The following is a 23,645-nucleotide window of genomic DNA, read 5'->3' on the forward strand; positions in this document are numbered from 1 at the left end:
CATATCTGCCCTTCTGTATCTGGCTTATTTCACTATAGTACCATAGACCTTGATGTTTTCAATGATGCTGTAGTCTATACCCAAATTCCATTCCTTTTTATGGCTGAATAATATTCCATTGCATGTGTAGACTATATCTTGTTTGTTCATTCCACTTGGGTTGTTTCCACCTTTTGGATATTGTTATGCTGCTGTGAAAATTGGTGTACAGGATTTTTTTTTTTTGGGGGGGGGAGGGTAACCAGGGATTGAACCCAGGGGCACAAAATCATTGAGTCACATTCCCAGCCCTTTTTATTTTTTATTTGGGGACCAAGCCTTGCTAAATTGTTGAGGCTTGCTTTGAACTTATTATTCTCCTGCCTTGGCCTCCTGCGCCAAGTGTGATTACAGGTGTGAGCCACTGTGCCCAGCTATAAGGATCTTGTACTTTTTTTTTTTAATCCATTGGGCATAGGCCTAGATGAAGAAATGCCAAGTCATATACGGGGACAGTTTAACTTGGTGAGGAACCGTTACACCATTTTCCACAGCAGTTATACCATTTTATACTCTCACCAGCAATGCACAAGGACTCTGACTCCTCCATATCTTCATCAACACCCATTTTCCTTTCTTTTTTCTTATTATTGTTATCCTAAGAGGTGTGACGCAATATCTCATTATGGTTTTACCTCACTATTTTTTGTAGCATTTAACCCTACATGAAACAGTCATGTTCGTTTTTTTAGTTTACCAGTCTGGAAGTCCCTGAAAGCAGGGCCACTTCTATTATGTTCACTTCTGTTTGCAGCCTCTAGAGCTGTCCCTTTTACATATGTCATTCATTCAACAGAATGACGTCTGCAGAACCCTATGACTATCATTGCTCACTTATTTGTCCTATGGTTGGTGCTTAAACGAGAGCACGTGAATTAGGTAACACGGTCATAATTTGTCCCAGGCATCTGAGAAATCCTTCTGGTAGCCTTGAGCAAATGGACACTATTATCTTAGGACTTGTGAAAGTGAAGACTAAACACAATTTAAATGAAATCACGTGTTATAAAAGATATGCATGACCCTCAGATTAAATACAGTAATTAGAATTAAAATTCAAAGTGAATCTACAAAGAATTTTTGTTGTTTTTGGACCAAGATTGAACCACATCCTCAGCCCTTTTTTTGTATTTTAGTTAGAGACAGGGTCTCACTGCGTTGCTTAGGGCCTCACTAAGTTCTGAGGATGACTTTGAACTCGCAATCCTCCTGCCTCAGTTTCCCAAGCTGCTGGGATTACAAGTGTGCACCACCATGCCCGGCTAATTAATAATTTCCATAAAACTTGCATGGAGAGTCATAAACTGCTTCCATTTTAAGATACTCAATACTAAGGTTGCACTGTGACAAGTGTAAATAGGAATAAAACTCTCTCACTGGGGAGTTGGGAGAAACTTTGTCACTGAAACTCAAGTCCTAAACCACCAAGTCAAATTGGGTGGGTTGATATGAAAGTCATGGTGCGGCCTAATTTTTCATTTACAACTGTGGGGAAAACAAAATTTTATCCCATAAGCCAAAGTCTGAAGATTACTGAGTCATCCAGAACAATATGAGATCTTAACACATGACTCCTGTGCATTTTATAAACACACAAACTCCCCAACTGAACACTTTCAATGATTCCATTCCTATTGCTAAGAATCAGAGTTACTGGATAAAGGGATCCTGGGAACGGCCTAGGAAACTACAGTCAAACAGACAGGACTGGGTCCCACACATCACCTCCCAGCCCATCTGATCTGTCTGCTAATGTCTCAAACACAAACCAGGCCTATTGTGCAGTCCCCCGTTGGTCCTGGTCACTCTTGAGTTACTGAACCAAGTTGCATAATAACAGAATTTTGAAGTCATGAAGTTTGTGGATCTGAAGAGCTCAGAGTATTTAACACATGCTCAAATAAACTCCTGTAAAGGGGGCAGAGAAAGGAATCAGATGGGTCCCTGAGCACATAAAGGGGACAGAAGACTCACCTGAGCACAGCTATCCTGGCCAGAAGCAGATTTCCCCTGGGTTCCAAACTGACATGGGTGGCTTGCAAGGACTGGGGAGAGGGGCGGACAATTTTTGTCTTTGTACAGTCTTTTTCCTAAATTGTATAAGTTTCAAGTCCCTCCAAAACCTGGAGTTACCCAGCCTTGGCTTTTCGCTACCCTTTCTCAGAAATTTTTGCAAATGTTTTCACTAGTCATTTTCTATGGAGAAATGTTGAAAGATACTACTGAGTTTCCGGGCATCCTCTGCAGGGTTCAGTACTGAGCCATCCACATTGCAGGGCTCAGTGACAAACAGACCTGATATGTAAACATAAATAAAATGAAGTAAAGTTAATTGTGTGTGCTTCTGAGTGTTGTAGTCAGCATTTTCAGTGCTGACACCAAAAGGACTGACAAGAACAATTTTAGAGGTGGAGTCATTTAATTTGGGGCTCAAGGTCTCAGAGGTCTCAGTCCATAGACCATCAGATCCATTGCTCTGGACCAGAGGTGAGGCAGTACATCATAGCAGAAGGGCGTGGAGGAGAAAAGCAGCTCAGGACAAGGCACAAGGAAGCACAGAGAGACTCCCCTTACCACAGATATAAAATGTACCCCAAAGGCACACCCTCAGGGACCCATCTCCCCTAGCCACACCCTACTTGCCTGTGTTACCACACAGTTCATTCATTCAAGTGGGCTGATCCTCTGATTAGGCTAAGGCTCTCATAACCCAATCGTTTCACTTCTAAACTTTCCTTGTCTCACACATGAGGTTTTGGGGGACACCTCATATTCAAACCATAACACTGATTCTCATCTGACACATTTGGCTTTAGAAGTTCAGAGTTTATTTATTTATTTATTTTAAATAGCATTTTTACCCAGAAGACTTTGATTAGAGAAACCAAAAGTCTATACCTGAGGGACAAGGGATCCAGGGAGAGAAGTGTGCTTTTGTTGGATGACCCTTTGTAGAAAATAACAATAAAATAATTTCCCACTTGTTCTTATCACTTGGCACATATACCATTATGTTTTGTCTTATTCACTGTCAACTAGAAAAAGTAAAATCTCACCACCAGATGCTGACACCATGCAGCTTAGACTTTTGGGCCACCAGAATTGGGAGCCAAATAAACCTTACTTTAAAAAAAAAAAATTTCATTCTTTATAAATCAAAATAAATAAGTAGATATATAAATAAATATATATATAAATATATATGAGTAAATGGATATAAGTATATAAATATATAATTAAATGTATATAGCATATAACTAAATATACATATAAATATGTGTATATGTATATATAAATAAGTATATAAATATATTTATATGCATATTGACTTACATATATATAATATACATTTATTTATTTATTTTGAGAAATATGCCAAAAAAGGAAAAATAAAATCTGTGACTTTTAGGTTCATATGTTATTTATTTCTACTCAAATATCACTAATTAGAAGAGATTCGTACTGAGCACTTTGAGTGCACTAAATCTCTTCACACAGTTAAGTCTGACTGGAGTCAGAAGGGAAAATTCTAAAATGGCAGCAGTTCCCATTCACCACAAAACGCCTCCTTGGCCTTCCTGGACTTGGACATTCAATCTGAGAAGAAACCCATTTGCAGTGAGAAAGTCCTACCACCCCTATGCCACCACGCCGGAAAGAGTCAACGTGGGTGCTCCCAGGTGAGCTTGGACGAGACGAGTGGACTATTCTCGAAGGAGTCCGTTTCTCTTGGGAGCCGTGTACACCTTCTCATCACAGAAGCAGCCAGTGTCCCCCGGGGCCGGGGACTGTGCCCCGCCCCCATTCGTCTTCCCTGGAAGTCGCTCACTTTTTTAAGGCCTCTACGATAAAACCTGACCCTGCAGTTTTAGGCTCCACCATTTGTTAGATAGGAGCTTGGTGGGCATTTCATATTTCTTCCCTTTCAGCCCTGAAAGTAGCATTAGCAGGGAAATTCTAAAGCAAGCAGAAAACTGGCATAGCTAATTTAGGCTAATTAGGATGGCGGAAGCTGATTCGTACTTCAGAGCTTCCCATGCCCTCCCGTGTCTCCACCTGATTGCTTTGTCCAGCAGCAAACCCAGGAGGCACTTCCAATTACATCACATCCTCTTCAAACACCAAACCACTCAAGCTAATTTTATCCTATTAAACAGACTGAAGGATCCAGAAGAAAGGTTCTCTTCCCCTCCCCAAAAGCTTCAATTACCAGGGTCTCTGATTATCATCGCTTCAATCCTATGTGCACTGCTAAATACTTTTCTTTTTTTTTTCTTTCTTTCTTTTTTTTTTTTTTTCTGCTTAGCCTTGCCTTCTCGATTTAGATGAAAAGTAAATATTATGAGCATGTCTTTACAGCTCTGGCAAAGAGACATTAGGAGTAAAGCTAAAAAGAAACACCCTGTCTATTAGCAATGGTTAATCAAAGTCAAGTTTGAAGTTTCCAAAGGCATTGGAATCAGAAATCTCAGCATCTCTTTGAATATTTAGCATTTAGAGAAATTTCTAAAGTTCTCTTTTTTCTCTTCTCTTCCCCTCCACTTTCCTGCCCTCCCTCCTTTCCTTCCTCGATTTTATTTTAATTTTTTGACTTGGTCTCACTATGTTGCCCAGACTAGTCTTGAACTTGTGAGCTGGAGTGATTCTCCCACTTCAGCCACCCAAGTAGCTGAGATGACAGGTATGTGCCACCATGCCCTACTCCTTTCCCCCTTTAAAAAACTTTTTGCAAGATTTATAAGTATCTAACAAATGGAAATTTGTGATTTCCTGATAATAAATATGTAATAAGAAACTTGATTGTGGAAGAAAATGTAAAGAAGTTTATCGAGATAGAAAACCTATGGACTGGGGTATAGCTCAGTTGGTAGAGTGCCTGCCGCACAAGCACTAGGCCCTGGTTCAATTCCCAGAACCGTAAAGAAAGAAAAAAGTCCCATATCTATGTTTGCTGGGGATATAGCTCAGTTGGTAGAGTGCTTGCCTTGCAAGCATAAGGCCCTCGGTTTAATCCCCAGCACTGAAAAAAAAAAAAAAAAAAAAAATAGTCATTTATCATTTGGTTAGTCTACTTCTTCCTAACAAACATATATAGATAACATATTTTTCATGACATACATATGTTTAACAAACATATATAGATAACATATTTTTCATGACATACATATGTTTAACAAACATATAGATAACATATTTTTCATGACATACATATGTTTAACAAACATATATAGATAACATTTTTCATGACATACATATATTTAACAAACATATATAGATAACATTTTTCATGACTCAGAGAGTGACTGTTATAGAGTACACACTTCTGAATTTCTAAATTCAAAATGAAATTTCTACTCAATTTTGACCCATAGAAGTTTTAATCTGGAAGATTTTAACTTTTTTTTTTTTCTGATAACAAAAACAGAACAGTGTTCTAATTCTTAATATAAAGTCATTTCCCAACTGCACGTTTAAGACTTGAATTCAAACTGGAACAATTTAATTGTTCTCAATTCCTTTTTGGAGAAAGATTTATAAAAGCTACCTTGAAAATCCTTTAAGAGGACATGTCAAGTAAAGATATATGAATTTACATGAAGGGAGTTGTGGTATCTGAAAGACTTGAAAAACTGTTTTTTGAAGTGAAATACATCGACTGTGCAAAACATCGCTCTTCTCCACAGCAAGAAAAAGGTTTGACACATCTTAAAAGGTACCAGGTTAACAAAGAAGTTTTCCCACATTAGTATCATCCAGCCGCTTGGAGGATCCTTCTGCAATGACAGAATGATTTTTCATTATAACTTAGAAATTTGTTATAAGTTTTAAAGATCAGTGGTGTGCCTTGATGCATTTGTCAGTTTTAATTTCAGAAAATCTCTTCTATATTCTATGTCATCCGTCCAAACAATTTAAATGAAATGTTTGCTTTTTTAAACAAGCTCTTGCCTTTAGCAGAAAACCTGCCCAATGATTTTCACACAATTGCTCTCATTCACAGGTATCAAAAAACAAAAACAAAAAAACCCTGGTGTTGGGACAATCGCCCCTACCTTTCCCCCTCAAAGAAACAGCTGCTAAACAACTATCCATCCAAACTGTTTGGGCCAATTTTCTTACTGTTTCAGCAAGGCTTAATCTGTTGGCATAAGTGTTTAGTCCCATTAACAGCTAAAGTGACAGCCCACAACTCACAGTAATGTCAGTAAACAAGGAATGTGAGGAATGGCTTTTAAACAATGGCTAAGCCTCAAGCCATTTTGTCTTCAGATGTAGCGAGACTTGTCCTGGCCAGAGCTGCCTCCTTTCTACAGACCTACTTCTGCCGAAAATGCACCTCCCTCCCCTGTCTTGTTATTAGCTGATTAGATTTGTCTGGTTAACTTCTCTCTCCTCTGATTGGCCATTGAGGATATGCTGGTTGTTAAAATAAGCCAGTCATCATTATTTTTTGGAAGAACAAGTTTTGGTAAAATCTAGAAGATGGGTGAGTTTGTCTACACAGGATTTGTTGGGATAACCCCACCCAGTCTCCTGTGGGACAGATTCTTTTGTGCAACAGCATAATTGTTCTGACCTCTATGTAGGCTATTTGGCCTGGAGAATAGAGAACATGATAAAATGTGTGAGCCAACCTCCCTACCAACAGAAATAATTCCACAAGGGCAGTCAGGCATAATATCCAGAAATGGGTGTTAGGCATACTCTTTATTTTTTTGGTATCGGGATTACTCAGGATGCTTAACCACTGAGTCACATCCCCAACCCTGTTTTTTATATTTTATTCGGAAACAAGGTCTTGCTTAGTGCTAAGGCTGAACTCAAACTTGTGATCCTCCTACCTCAACCTCCTGAGCCACTGGAATGCATATTCTTTATAAATATGTAACTTCTTTTGGAGGCTCTCTAGGATATTTTAATTAGTACATAGTACTTTATCTGCTCAGCGAATATTTGTCATTAAGCTACTTCTTCTCTTTTTACTGCTCTCCAACCCTTCGATCTCTCCCATCACACCCCTTGCCCACCCACAATTTACAAATGTCAACAAAGGAGAGTATTCTTGGCCTCAGGATCTTTATAAGACTCCAGGATTAAGGAGATTCCCCAAGGGATCCACTCTCCTCACTGGGGACTTTTTCTCCCACAGATTCTTTTCATGTGCACTCCAGTCTCCTACTTGGCCAACAGTAAACATCAGATCTTCCCCTGAACCTACACTTGCTTCTGACATATCATGCACATGGTATTCAGACTCTCTCATGCGAGCCGTCCTGCATTGCTGAGATGAAAAGCGTTGCATTGAGTGTGGTATTCTAGGAGGTTGAGGTTGGACTTGTCAACAAAGGGATGAAGAGACTGTACGTAAGTGGAGAAGTTGACATAGCCGGGAATTTTGAAACTCCTTTCTCGATTTGTATCAAATTAAAAAGTGTACACAGTAAGGGCAGAGAGAGATGAAGAAGAGGTGCATTTCTTTAATCTTTCAACGTGAATGTCTGCTCTATGTCAGATACAGATATGTAGTGTGTGTCCTTGGTGTGGGGCATATGAGCCTGGTAAGAGGTATTTATCTACACATAACCTGGGAGACACCAGATTACTCTCCAGCTGCTTCAAGATGCACGTGGTTTCCAAGTGCACTCTTCCTCTAAGCTTCTGTACCTGGTATCTTTTCCTTTGGAATGCCTCCTCACACCCTTGCAACCTTGCAATCCCCACACATTTGCTCCACGGTGGCTGTTTGTTCTTCAACACCCATTTGAGAAGCATCCTCTCCTTTGGGCAGCCATCATCCCTAACCCCCAGGCTTCCCCCAATCCCAGATGATTTAGAAACCTCTCCTCCGGGCTCTCAAAGTACCATAATGTACTGTGTAATAATGACTGATTTCTCTGGTTTCTTCAACTTGATCTGTCATTACCTTAGAGCAATTCAGTTCACCAACTGCTTACTGAATGGTTACTACATGCTGTTGATGAAGTAGATTAGGTGGGGTCCATTGAGGAATCTGACTAGGTGATAGATTATACAGCTCTCCTTTCCCTGACTCCATCTTGTTTCCTCTCTATTACCTCACTACCTGCTTAGGAGTTTTTTGGGGCTCCTAAAGTCTAACTGTCCTAACACATTTTGGCTCCTGGCTTTCTGTTCGACATCACCTCTCTGCACACTCTCCATGACAGCCAATCTGAAGAGAATGTTTCGAATGCAAGTGTGTACACATGTGTACATGTATGTGGCTGAGTGTTCAGTGAGCCATATCCAGTCATTCTTCAAACTTACCTTTAATTCATTTTATTGGTGAAGTGTCGTCTATTCTCCAAATTGGAATTGATCTGTCTTCCCAGGGGCTTCTTGTTGCTGCTTAAAGGCACTAGTGATAAATCTGCTTATTATCATCACCCTGCCTACTGGCTGATGAGACTAAGCCTTAGGTGTTTTCACCCCTCAGAGTCTGGTACAAAGTAGGTACTCAACCAAGTCTGGTTTCAGCTTACATATTTACAGTTCCAGGGACACCCCACCCCCGCCTTGACTTCCTTGTGTGTGCTTTGTCTGTTTCCTGTGTTGCTCTGTCAGCTTTGGGATGGCAAGGATTGTATCTCCCTTGCCCACAGTGGTATGCCTAATATCTAGCATAGGACTGACCTCCATAAATATTTGTTGAACAAATGAATTTTTTAAATTAGCAGATATGAATTGTTGACTGAGGATAACTCAAGAAGCAGCTATCCTGGGGTTTGAGGAACAGTAACCTTTTAAAATATTTGATTGAGTACTCTGTGTCTGTATTTCATTTTCAGAAGTATGTGGAAAAGTGTAAATACTACCTTCAAAGCAAAGGAATAGTCAGTAACTGTCTAGAGACATCAAGGAGTCTGGCTTCTGAGGAATGAAGCTGGATTCCAAGGTGTGGGAGAGAGTAGGTGAGATGGTAGAAATGGAGTCAGGATACGGCAGCTGCAAATCCCCAGCTCACCTTCCTTTAATGATCAGTGATGAGCGTGTCCATTCTCCTACTGCTTACAATTTAGGGAGAGTGATATGTTGCGATGGGCTGAGGGAAGTCCCCACACAGCAGCCCTGGAACAAATTCGCCTGTCCTTAGAGCACATCCAGTAGTCTAAGTACAAATTCAATTATGGTTGAATTTACAGATTTAACTGTAATCACCCCTTGGTGGAGCTTCAGGAAGGGTGGATGGTTTATTTGGGGTTCAGGGTTGGGCAAAAAAGTGGCCCATCTCCATTTGGAATGGGAGTCCTTTCATGATGAGGAAGTGTTTTCTTCTTTTGGATTTAAAGTTTACTTAAATTTTGTCTTCAGCGGACTCTTGCTGGTTCTTCATAGAGTTTAAGATTCCTTTTCCTAGCTTAGCTGTAAGCCTCCCAACTTCGCATGCACAATTTTCACCCCAAATGGGAAAAAATAGGCTGTATTCAAAAATGAAAATTCAATGCAAAACCTTTCCAAGAGCTGTATTATTAAAGCTGCCATCGTTCAGTTGGATATTATCAAGGCAAAAAAAATTAAGGTACAGATTGTGAGCACTGCGTTCTCTTTTCTTTCTTGTGCTTGTAAATGAATGTTTTTCAGCTTCCCCATCCATCTTCATTAACATTGTAAGCAATTTGTATTGGTCTTGCAATGCAGCATCTTTACATTGTGCAGATGTATGTGATGCTCTGGAAATGGGCAATTTAATATGAAAAGCACACCATGTCTCAGATTTTATTTTAATTTTACAAACAGTAATTTCTGCTAGGAATTATTCCATGATTTGTGCATAATTTCATGCAGATGGTTATTTAAATATAAATGGAAAAATCTGTCATTTAATATTGTATCTGCCTTCACTTGGGGTGGCATTCCCACATTTTCACAGAATGCCATAAATAAAAGGTAAAAACATCTCTAAGCCACATACTAGTCAGAAGATAATTGTGCCTGTTTGTTAATTGTCATTCGGGTGACCGCCAATTAACTTTCTTAATATTTTCCAGTTTCTTTAAAAAGAAACTTAAATGGAGTCTCTTTTTGTGAAATGTGTTTACAGTGTAATGAAAAACCTCTTTGTTTACCTAATTAAGGCGACATTCTCCTGGTAGTAAAAACAAAACTCTTTTCTTTGGTGACCAACCCACTTTCCTCCTCTGCAAAAGCTAACTTTAGACTCTAAACTAACAGGAGAAGTAGAGGATGAAGCCAGGTACACAGGGATGTGGGCCTGTGCAGACCATTTTATTTAAAATATATATATATGTGTATTACATATGTATATAATTTTATATATGTGTGTGTATTTTTATTTTTATATGTTTATATATATATGTAATTTTTTTCAGATCACATACATCTTTTGCCAAAATGTCACACAGTTGTTTGCATTAAGTTTTGTAATAATTAAAGACAACAGGAGGGGGAAGAAATGAATACTCCGATTAACCTTTGTTTGAGCAATATCTAATTTAGTGGCAACAGATTTGAAGGTTTTTTTTTTTTTTGTGGTGCTGAGGATTGAACCCAGAGTCTTGTGCATGCGAGGCAAGCACTCTACCAACTGAGCTACAGCCCCAGCTCCCTGGTTTGAAGTTTTAAATGACAGTACAAAACATTGCTGACATCAATAACCTGTGACACTCACCAACCAAAAACCATGAGAAATGGTGATGAGAATTCATAAAATGAAAACATATTGCTCCTCTCCAAAGCTCCGCCTGCCATTTTGCCATCCTGTCCACCATTTCTTCACCTATTCTAGTCAAAGAGCTCTGAAGATTTTTCCAGAACCAAATTGACGTCTATGAATAACTGAGAACAGAGAGACATTTTCCTATCCCTAAAAGATGCCTCGACAGCAAGAAGTACAAAAGTAAAAAAGGCAAAGGTGTGTGTGTACATGTGCGTAAAGATGCCTTGGACCACCTCCTGATGCTTGCACTGCGTTCTGTTGACTCTCAGATCTATATCTCTGGCTTGAATCTTTTCTTCCTTTGCACTTCTAAATCTCTTAATGGCAACAGAGCAACTGCCCTCGGAAAACCAGTTTCCAATTCAAAGCAAGTATGCTGAAATTCAAGAAATTATTTTCTCTCCTTGTGACCCACCTCAATTCTGCCGTTGCCTTGAGATTGAAGATTTTTTCTGTATTGTTCATGTCAACTGTGTTACCTATTCGACCCCTAAGTGCTTTCTTTACAACTTCAAGATGCTGCAGCAATTCCTACACCTGTAGCAGGGGCGGACATCATCTTCATCACTATCTTTTTGCCCACTTTGCTCTTTCCTAAAGAATCCTGGAATAACTGCTTATTGTTGAAAACTGACAAGAGGTCTGGTTAGTTATGAGAACTGGGAGTTACAGTGCCTGCTTGAGTTTCCTTCCAGCCCTCGCGTCCTGTGCATCGACTGCCGAGGTCTGCATTGCACTCCTGTCCTGGCTCCTGGGGTTTGCGACAATTGCTGTCTAGCTGGTATCTATACCGTCCTTCCCTCTCCTTGGGCATATGCTTACCATGTAACAATCCCGCAAGCCTAGACCTAACTTAATATTTTCAATTCTCTTTAAGTTGTGAAAGGCTAGTGTAATGTTGTAGTTAAAATAAACTCAAGTCAGAATACCTGGTTTTCAACCCTCTTTGCCAATTACTAGCTGCATAATCTTGGGCAAGTCACTAAACCTCCGTGAATCTCAGTCTCCTTATCTATCAAAAGGAACAACCCTGATTATGTAGGGTTATGAGGACTACATGGGATGATCCTGGCAAAGTCCTTAAAGTGAAGCCGAGGGCTCAATATATTCTGAACATTAAGGTGAAATAGCCTCATTTTCATATCATAGATAAATCAGTAAAATATACAGGAACAGGTAGAACACAAATGACTCATAGTGTTACCTTTTTTCTTTTTGTAGTATTTGGGATGGAACCCAGGCCCTCCTGCATGCTAGGCAAGTGCTCTACTACTAATCTACATCCCTAGGCCCCTTTTAAAAAATAACATTAGTTACAGCACCTACCTTCACAGTTAGGCTTGATAGGAACCCATGCTTTTATCACATTATAAAAAACTTACACATGCTTATCTTATCTTCATCATAGCAATGTCTACTCCTAAGAATGGAACAACTCTTTCTTAATAGCTGTGTACACATACGGTGTCAAAAAGGCCAGAGGATTTAGTAATATAAGAGTAAACGACATTTAGAAAAAAACAAAACAAAACAAAAAAACCATCCTGGGTCTATCTGAAAAAGCAGTTTTAAAAATCTTAGTTGTATACATTAAAATAAACATTTTAAAAAGGTGAACCGTGGCATTATTGTAAGTTTCAAATGCTAAGTCTCTTTTCCTTCCTAGTAAGAGGCCTGCAGTTTGTTAGACTTGAGTCATACTTGAACACCCATATTTTAAACACTCTTTATTGTTGTTGTTTTTAAGACAGGGTCTTGCTAAGTTGCCCAGGCTGGCTTCTAACTTTGATCCTTCTCCCTCAGCCTCCTGAGTAGCTGGAGTTATAGCTACAGGCCATTGCTCCCTGTTTTTTTTTGTCAGTTTTTGTGTCTTTGAAAGCATACCTAATCATAGCAATCCAAAATTATTTAGCTAGTACTGTTTAGCGAATATGGGGCACTGAACTTGATGATATATTACGTTAAATAGCTCCTATATTATGGAGGTGAAACTCCAGAAGGGACTTTCTGGATATGTCATTGAAAGATCAAGTAGGTTGATCCAAATAGCATACTAACCCTGTGTTTGCCATGTAAGAAGTACGTACAGTATTCCAAAAAGAAAATATCACACTGAAGTGATATACTGGTGAAGTAAAAAGTTGAGATTAGTACCCAATGTTTTTCGATTACAGAATTACTCTTTTTTTTTTTTTTTTTTTTTAAAGCCCAAAGTCGATATTCAGAAAGGTACTCTGGCTGTTTCTCTGTTTTGGGTCTTCATAAAGTCCTAAAATAGAAAGCTAGTCATTAACCCTGCCCCCACCCCTTCCTCTCCACCTTATTACCTCAGTTAATTCTCTGTCCTGTACTGAATTCTTACCTCTGGCCACGCCTTTCCTTCCCCTGCCACTCCTGACATCCTGCCTTTCCAGGGTCTGGAATAACCTAAATGCAGCTTCAGAGGAAGCTGCACACCCTGGGTCACATGCTGCTAGGTTCAAAACAACCGCCCAAGGCAACGAAGTACCAAAACCCCACCCAGCCTCTGAACTCACCTTTAGTTTTCCCAGCAGTGGATATTCTGGGTTTGCTTAACAAGCATTTTTCCCAATTCAACAATTTGGACCCTAAATTTAAGTATCATTCTCTTATTGTCTTGACCATGAAGATCCATGTTTGTGACTGATTCTCTGAAAGAATGTCCAGATCTCTGATCGGTTCATGAGAAGAATCTAGGCGGTGAACTGAGCAAGTTGAAAACTAAAACACATGTGAATAATTAGTAGCCAATGATTGGGGACAGGCAATCACAAGTCTGATTAAACTGTGCCTCAGAAAAGAACCAGAGTGCCCGCCGCCAGCGTGGTGAGAAACGGCCCCAGGCCGGCGGGTGAGCTGGGGCCCGGGGACAGGCCGCGGCCTCTTCCCTGCAGACTTCCGAGCCCCCGCTGCCACTGCCCACTGGCTGGCCCTGCCTCTGAGGGACCGGCGAGCCTCTTCCCCTGGCTGGATGACCTGAGGGTGGCGGTGACCTGTCGCATCCCGGCCCCCGGACCCCGCGGGCGGCCGGGTCTCGGGGCCCAGTCCTGTTCGTCGGCTCGTGGCGCCTTTGGGTGGCGGCGGGTGTGGCCGGGCAAAGAATGGCGGCCGCCAGGGACGCCGCGGAGGCCGGCAGGGGCTTCGAGGGCCCTCGGAGAAAAGTGGACGCCTGAAAGCTCGGCCACGCGTTGGACAGAGGAGCCCGCAGACGAGGGCCCTCGGCGACGGCGCGGGAGGGCTCCTCTAGACCGCGCCTGGTGGGACAGGCGAACGAAGGCCTTAACCGTCCTGAAGGTGAGCGAAGCCCCCAAGACGAGGCCGGGTGGACCGGTTAGTGGCCTCGCGGTTGGTGTTCGGTCTCCCGGAGAGAAGCGGTCGTCACGTGCGTGGCCGCCACCCTGGGAAGATGTCCTGGCCGTGTGTAGAAGGCCTGTGTATATAATATGAAAAAGCTGCTCTCAACTTGCCCCAACCTGTTAAAACGTGTGCTAGGTCTGGACATTCTCAACGTGAAGAGGTTGCCGAGGTCTGATGGTTAGAAAATAACATCTTGTAAATGGCCTTTTGTTTTTAAAAATCGGAAATGTCTTCTGCAAGTGACTTTGGAATGGATTCGTTAGCCCATCGCTGGAGCCGCACTTGTCCACCTTTGTTAAGTGGGTTGGAGGACGTGGAGCAGACTTTGACCTGAGGAGGAGGAGGTCCTGTGCAGACTGGTTTTATGTAAAAGACATGTTCCTATTGTAACCATTGTTTTGTGTGTGCATTTTATTCCTCATTACTGTATAGATAGTTGAAAATGCTAAGTACTTTTTGGGAAATATCTAGGCTTTCTAGATGTTCTAAAGTGCCTGATATATGTTAAAAGTAGAAGTGGTAACATACAACACGTTTTGTACATTTCTTTTTGTTAAAATTCTTATGAAAATTTTTTTGGGGGAGGGCAGTAGCCAAACCCCCTTTTGAGTCTACAGAGTTGTGTGCTGGTCCTTGGGTGTGTCTAGTGAGCTAAGACTTGTACCTTATGTCTATGGGTTTTGTTTTACTTTGCTGTGTATAGTGTATACAAAGGACAAATGAATCCTAATCTGCATCTAGTCTATCTAGATGTTAAAGAGGTTGCCAGTGTATAACAAAAGTAGAATTAGTAAACAAATTTTGTATGCTTTGGGTTAAAATTCCTAGGAAGGATTGTCTTCTGAAAATTTTGAGCATTATAGCCCACTGGGTTGGTGACAGGCCAGAATGCTTGTATTTTGAAGATCACAATAATACCCTGAATGTTAATGGCCTGAACTCATCAATCAAAAGACATACACTGGAAGATTGGATTAAAAAGAAAAATCCAACAATATGCTGCCTGCAAGAGACTCATCTCATAGAAAGAGATACCCACAGTCTAAAGGTGAAAGGATGGGAAAAAACATACCATGCACACAGACACAGCAAAAAAGCTGGAGTATCCATCCTCATTTCAGATAATGTGGACTTCAAGTCAAAACTAGTCAGAAGGTATAAAGAGGGACATTATATACTGCTTAAGGGAAGCATAAATCAGCAAGACATAACAATCATAAATATCTATGCCCCGAACATTGGCTCATCCGTGTACGTCAAACAAATCCTTCTCAATTCCAGAAATCAAATAGATCACAACACAATAATACTAGGCGATTTTAACACACCTCTCTCACCACTGGATAGATCTTCCAGACAAAAATTGAATAAAGAAACCATAGATCTCAATAACACAACGATTTAGACTTAACGGACATATATAGAATATACCATCCAACAAAGAGTGAATACACTTTCTTCTCAGCAGCACATGGATCCTTCTCTAAAATAGACCATATTTTATGCCACAAAGCTACTGTTAGCAAATACAAGAAGATAGAGATACTACCTTGTATCCTATCAGATGATAATGGATTGAAATTAGAAATAAATGACAGAATAAAAAACAAAAACTTCTCCAATACCTGGAGATTAAATAATACACTATTATATGATGAATGAATAATAGAAGATATCAGGAGGGAAATTAAAAAATTCTTAGAAGTAAACGAAAACAAAGACACATCATATCAAAATCTCTGGGACACTATGAGAGCAGTACTTAGAGGAAGATTTATTTCATGGAGCGCATTCAACAAAAGAAGTAAAAATCAACAAATAAATGACTTAACACTACAGCTCAAAGCCCGAGAAAAAGAAGAGCAGCCCAACACCAAAAGCAGTAGAAGACAGGAAATAGTTAAAATCAGAGCTGAAATCAACGAAATTGAAACAAAAGAAAAAATTGAAAAAATTAACAAAATAAAGAGTTGGTTCTTTGAAAAAATAAACAAAATTATTAGCCACACTAACAAAGGGAAATAGAAAACTCAAATTACTAAAATTCGGAATGAACAAGGAAATATCATTACAGACATGAGTGAAATACAAAACATAATTAGAAGCTATTTTAAAAAATCTATACTCCAACAAAACAGAAAACCTCGAAGACATCAACAAGTTTCTAGAGACATATGAATTGCCTAAACTGAACCAGGAGGACATACACAACTTAAATCAATTTCAAGCAATGAAATAGAAGAGGTCATCAAAAGCCTACCAACAAAGAAAAGTCCGGGACCAGATGGGTTCTCAGTCGAGTTCTACAAAACCTTTAAAGAAGAGCTCATTCCAATACTTCTCAAAGTATTCCATGAAATAGAAGAGGAGGGAACCCTCCCAAACTCATTCTATGAAGCCAATATCATCTTGATACCTAAACCAGACAGAGACACATCGAGGAAAGAAAATTTCAGACCAATATCCTTAATGAACATTGACGCAAAAATTCTCAACAAAATTTTAGTAAATTGCATACAAAAATATATTAAAAAGATAGTGCACCACGATCAAGTGGGTTTTATTCCAGGGATACAAGATTTGTTCAACATCCAGAAATCAATAAATGTCATTCACCATATCAACAGACTTAAAGTTAAGAATCACATGATTATTTCGACAGATGCAGAAAAAGCATTCGATAAAATACAGTATCCCTTTATGCTCAAAACACTAGAAAAAATAGGGATAGTGGGAACATTCCTTAACATTGTAAAGGCCATCTACACTAAGCCCATGGCCAATATCATTCTAAATGGTGAAAAACTGAAAGCATTCTCCCTAAAAACTGGAACAAGGCAGGGATGCCCTCTTTCACCACTTCTATTCAACATTGTCCTCGAAACTCTAGCCAGAGCAATTAGACAAACCAAAGAAATTAAAGGGATACAAATAGGAAAAGAAGAACTCAAACTATCCCTGTTCGCTGATGACATGATTATATATTTAGAGGAACCAGGACATTCCACCAGAAAACTTTTAGAACTCATAAGTGAATTCAGTAAAGTAGCAGGTTACAAGACCAATGCTCATAAATCCAATGCATTTTTATACATAAGTGATGAATCTTCAGAAAGAGAAGTTAGGGAAACTACCCCATTCACAATAGCCTCAAAAAAAATAAAATACTTGGGACCTCTACAATGAGAACTACAGAACACTAAAGAAAGAAATTAAAGAAAATCTTAGAAGATGGAAAGATCTCCCATGTTCTTGGATAGGCAGAATTAATATTGTCAAAATGGCCATACTACCAAAAGTGCTATACAGATTCAATGCAATTCCAATTAAAATCCCAATGACGTACCCTACAGAAATAGAGCAAGCAATTATGAAATTCATCTGGAAGAATAAGAAACCCAGAATAGCTAAAGCAATCCTTAGCAGAAAGAGCAAAGCAGGGGGTATCGCAATACCAGATCTTCAACTCTACTACAAAGCAATAGTAACAAAAATGGCATGGTATTGGTACCAAAATAGACAGGTAGATCAATGGTACAGAATAGAGGACATGGACACAAACCCAAGTAAATACAATTTTCTCATATTAGACAAAGGGGCCAAAAATATGCAATGGAGAAAAGATAGCCTCTTCAACAAATGGTGCTGGGAAAACTGGAAATTCATATGCAACAGAATGAAATTAAACCCCTATCTCTCACTCTGCACAAAACTCAACTCAAAATGGATCAAGGACCTTGGAATCAGACCAGAGACCCTGCATCTTATAGAAGAAAAAGTAGGTCCAAATCTTCAACATGTCGGCTTAGGATCAGACTTCCTTAATAGGACTCCCATAGCACAAGAAATAAAAGCAAGAATCAACAACTGGGATAGATTCAAACTAAAAAGCTTTCTCTCAGCAAAGGAAACAGTCAACAATGTGAAGAGAGAGCCTACAGAGTGGGAGAAAATCTTTGCCACTCATACTTCAGATAGAGCACTATTTCCAGAATATATAAAGAACTCAAAAAACTCTACACCAAGAATACAAATAATCCAATCAACAAATGGGCTAAGGAAATGAACAGACACTTCATAGAAGAAGATCTACAAGCAATCAACAGATACATGAAAAAATGTTCAACATCTCTAGTAATAAGAGAAATGCAAACCAAAACCACCCTAAGATTCCATCTCACCCCAATTAGAATGGTGATTATCAAGAACACAAGCAACAATAGGTGTTAGCGAGGATGTGGAGAAAAAGGTACACTCATACATTGCTGTTGGGGTTGCAAATTAGTGCAGCCACTCTGGAAAGCAGTATGGAGATTTCTCAGAAAGCTTGGAATGGAACCACCATTTGACCCAGCTATCCCACTCCTTGGCCTATAACCAAAGGACTTAAAATCAGCGTATTACAGAGATACAGCCACATCAATGTTCATAGCTGCTCAATTCACAATAGCCAGATTGTGGAACCAACCTAGATGTCCTTCAATTGATGAATGGATAAAGAAAATGTGGTATATATATATATATACAATGAAATATTATTCAGCCATAAAGAACGATAAAATTATGGCATTTGCAGGCAAATGAATGAAATTGGAGAATATCATGCTAAGTGAGATAAGCCAATCTCAAAAAACCAAAGGACGAATGATCTTGCTGATAAGCGGATGATGACACATAATGGGGGGTTGGAGGGGTTAGTGTTAGGGTTAGGGTTAGGTTTAGGGTGAGGGTTAGGGAAGAGGGCAAGAATGGAGGAAGGAAGGACTGTGTAGAGGGGAAAGAGGATTGAGAGGGGTGGGGGGGGGAAGGGAAAAAATAACAATGAATCAAACAACATTACCCTATGTAAATTTATGATTACACAAATGGTATGCCTTTACTCCATGTATAAACAGAGAAACAACATGTATCCCATTTGTTTATATTAAAAAAAGAAAGAAAAAAAGAAAAGAACCAGAAATGTTAGCAACTTAAGACTGTCTTAAATCTTGAGCAACTGTGTATGGAACACTTTCCTTGCAAGTATTGATATTTCTGTCCACAAATAGATAAACGTCGGAGAAAAAAGACAGATATTATAAATTTTAAGGAGTAAACACCAGTGATTTTTTTTAAAGCGTTGCTGTGATAATTAAAGAAAATAATTAAAGACTGATAAACTAATTCACATTCTTTACAGTAATTTTATTATCCTTTCTTTTTTGCCATGTTTCTAATTCCATGCATCAACTTCCATGGAGACATAACCCATGCAAACTAAAGTGATTTTCCCTAAACGAAGAGAACACAATTGAGTCCTCTCTCCTATCTAGGTTCAGGATTTTTTTTTTGCAAAACCATTTTGTTTTGGGAGCAAAAAACTCCAAACCAGAAACAATAAGAAAATAAAGAAGCAGGCCTGGGTTACCTAATTTCAAGGAAAAGCTCAGTGAACGTTTCCCCCAGGGTCTTAAGGGTTGTGAAACTTGAAATAACCACTGCCTATGAACCCAAGTGTCCATTGCCTCTTGTTAAATGTCCAAATGAGGTTATTTTAAAAGTTACATCTACCAAGATAGGCAGAGGGTGTCCTTAGGAAATGTGCAATGAAGTTGAACCAGAATCAAGGCTGTGAGTCTGTGTTTTCTTTGGGAGAGGACAGTGAGACCAGGTGACAGGCCACAGGCAGGTGGGGGAAAAAAAAATAAAGAGAAGTATTAGCTGTTCTAATAAAGACTCAAGAATACAGACTAACGCAACAAATCTCACCTGCTAAACAAAAACATCAACTACCTCCAGAGATGTAAAGGGAGATGCATGCAAATAAGCACTTTGACTTTTAGTGAATACTCACTTAATAACTTAAAAAATATAATTTTGGAAAAATGGTTCCTGTCTCCCCACCCCCTGCTCCATTCTCTACGTGCTACTGTAAAAGCTGGCATACCTGAAAGTAGAAATAGATCCCCATCAGTCAACAATGAGTTAATTAGACAAAGCTGCTTTTACATACATGCTTTTACGTAGACAAAAGTGGTTCAATGCACAACTTGAAGAAAAGAGAGGAGAGAGAAGAATAAAAAAGGAAAGAGACCCAAGACTCCCATTTTCTTCCTTCACATAAACGTATTTAATACCCACGAATTATAAGGCAAGTTTTGGGCAGCTTTAAGCAAGCCTCAGAGAATTATTCACTAATAGATCCAAAATGTACATCTTACTGCCTTGAATTTCCCAATCACATTTTTAGTTACTGTCAAAGCACCTTCTTCAGAGCAAAATGTCATCGTGTGAAAACCTCACGTTTCCTTTTGGTTCTCCCTGTTCAGAAAACTTTTGCTACGTTCATTTCATTCTGAATCCGATTTCACCAGTGGAAAATTTTTAACGTGTCCGACGACACAGTATTTCCCTCTTAGAAAACCTGAGACAATGACGGGGATTCATAGTAAGTGTCCCCATTCAACCAGACATTTCTTGAGGGAATTGCAAAGGCTCTGTGTAGGAACAGTTAATATGTATATATCTCTCTGAAATTGGCAAATGCCTTTTATTTCCTCTAATATTCTAACCAGAGATCTGTGCTCATTTTTTTTTTCTGTCCATAGGCTCAAAAAAAAAAAAAAAAAAAAAAAAAAAAAAAGACTGTATTCGCTAATTATACACCCTGAAAAGAATTTGGTTCAGTGTAAGATGATCCTAGTGATATGCTAATCCTTTTTTCTGCTTGGTGCTGCCTGAAGCTTCTGTCTAACATTTTTTTCAACTGTATGACAATAAAAGTTCTGGCAACAAAAGAAATAAATGGGCAGCTAAAGAAGGTATAGCTAAACACATGGCAGCCCGGTCCTCCCCTCTCCTTCTGGCTGCTCTTTTGTAGACTCCACTTTGGTATCCTCAAGTCAATAGCCGAAATCCAGCCACCTTAGCAACTTAGTATGACACCCAAGCCCTCTCTCTTTACATTCATGAATAGTCAGCACCCAGCAGACAAAATAGAACTAATCTTTTTTGACAGAATTGTTCAATTTTAGAGGAAAAGCTTTTGAGTCTTCCACACATTTGCAGAATATGAGACAACAATGGCCGCAATCAAATTTTAAAAACAACAGTGGCCAACAGGGCTGGAAAAAAAAGGTCTCTTTGAATTAAATAGCACATTCAGTCAGTCCCAGTGGTCATAAACTTGGGGCAAACATTAATTTCAATACGTGAAAGAGGGAGATAAACAAACGGAGAGGATATCCCAGAGCCCTGTTCCGGGCTTCAAGCAGTAATTCCTTCTGCTATGATACACGCGATTTTTTTTTCTCTTTTCTTTTTTTTCTTTTTCTTTTTCTTTTCTTATTTTCTCTTTTCCCTTTTCTTCTTCTTCTCCTTTTCTTCTTCTTCTTCTTTTTCTTTTTTGCATAGCCTGATACAAATATTTCTTTTCTCTCAAAAATGATTTTGTTTGGGGGTGCCCAAGGAGACTCTGTGTAAAATGATTTTTTTTTTTTCCAGCAGCCTTTTGTCGTCAATTGAAAGCAATTTTACCATTTAGAAATCCTGTAAGGTATCAGTCACTTACAAGTCTAACATGTGCTAAAAATGAATGTTCTCTCCAATCCCCACCCCCTACCCTCAATTTAATACAAGGCATCTCTATACCTTTGGAGACAATATGAACGAGAAGAAAAATCTACCCAGTTCATGGCAAAAACAGAAGTTAGCAACATGGTCCATGCAGCTGCAACATTGCATTTAAAATTCAGTTTCCTCATAGGAAGAGGGCTAATCCTGCCCCCGTAATTCCCTACAGCCAAAATGTGCCCCCTCCCCGCGTGACAGTGCAATGCAAAGACACTAGCACGCTTATCTTGCCTAACCAGATGGCCGACTTGGATCAATGCACACACGCCACGATCAATGGGAGAGATAAAGAATTAGGAAAACAGTGGTACATGCTCCCAGAAAGCTTGTACACTGCATAATTATTTTATGATTCTACACATGGCTACATGTGATACTGAAGTCGAGAAGGAAAGGATAATTAGAGTGCCGGGAAGAATTTTGTAGGAGACTACACTTTGTCTGTCAGCACTTCCCACTCCAGCAAACTCACTGCCCTTATCTGAAAGTGAATTTAGAAAACATGAGCAAAAATGTCAGGGAAGGTATTTCCATTTTTGCCAGGTCCTGTCTCATCCCAAAGTTCAGTTCAAGGCTGGAGGAGGCTGGCTGGGATTTGGATACGCCTCTCGTCATTAGCCACCCCTAGCTGCCCAGCCAAGGAAACCCCACCAGATAATGTTTGTGATGCAGACTGTAACCAGGAAGAATTCGGTCTCCAAGTGATTCAGTCAAGTTCATTCAGTAAAAGAGAGCAGGACGAAGCCTTCCCTTAATTTCTGTTTCCTGATTGGCTAACCAAAGCAGTGTTTCTGAGCAGGTTAGTTACACACTTCACACTAAGAAAAAGATATGGACCTGCATTCCCGTTTCCCATCCAGGTTATAAAGAAAGTATACGAATGCAAAGCTGGCACATGGCTGCTTCACTTTGAATCCAGACCAAGATCATAAACCAGAACAATAAACTGCTGCGATCCACCACTACAGTAATGTGTTAATCGGACGGACAAAATGTTCCTTTGGTTCCTAACACGTGGTGGGCACTTAATGAACGATTATATTATTATTGCAAATAATAATAATTCTGTACTCTTCCAAAATTTAGTACTTTATCACCTTCTGTTAGATGCGGACACAAGTAGAATTAGGTTCCTCCCTTGGATTTGAGACTCAGCCTGCATACTAATTAAAACATTCAATGAACTTTTGCACCGTTTTTTATGTAAAGAGAGATGGGAGCTGGGATCTGGAATTAGACACAGTTCCCCACCACTGTCAACCCTCAAATACCCTGTGAATGAGCTGGTCATTTTAAGGAATCATCTACACTCCAAATAGAGTGAATATTTAGTACCTCAATCATTAAAATTACTATCCATGAATTCCTAAGGAACAATAAAATATAGACTGGGTAAAAATTCAGAGGGGGGAAAATATTGACCATAGTGAAAAGCCATAGTCATCCTTGTATATTATTTTCATAGGGATAAGAACGAAGCTCTGGATTTTTACATTTTTTTTTCAGTCATCTCTGTGATGTTCTCTGTAAAGTTTATCTTGTTATGCCTGCCCTATTACATATTTCTCCTCAACCTTAGCGCAAAATGAATAGCTATTTATTACTAATATTTAGCTTGGTTACCCATAATCAGATTTGGGGAAAGATCCTGGTTTGAGGATACGATGCATATTTCCTTATCTATATTTAGTTCAAACCCTTTAAAAGGCAGGGCTATCATTTTACCATTTAGGGCTTATTTCCCTTTTCTCTGAGATAAGATAAACATATCCTTTCTGGCAGTGTGACGGATTCGTTAAGGGTTCCTCTTGCTGTAAAAACTGATTCTGTGTGGACCGTACTTGACATCATGCAGCGGAGCTTGAAGGCAGCAAGGGAAAGCTTTCAATGTTGGCGAGGGGAGGAATCTTTGAGTAGCCGG

This window comes from Sciurus carolinensis, chromosome 2, assembly GCF_902686445.1.
Source record: "Sciurus carolinensis chromosome 2, mSciCar1.2, whole genome shotgun sequence".
NCBI classification, from domain to species: domain Eukaryota; kingdom Metazoa; phylum Chordata; class Mammalia; order Rodentia; family Sciuridae; genus Sciurus; species Sciurus carolinensis.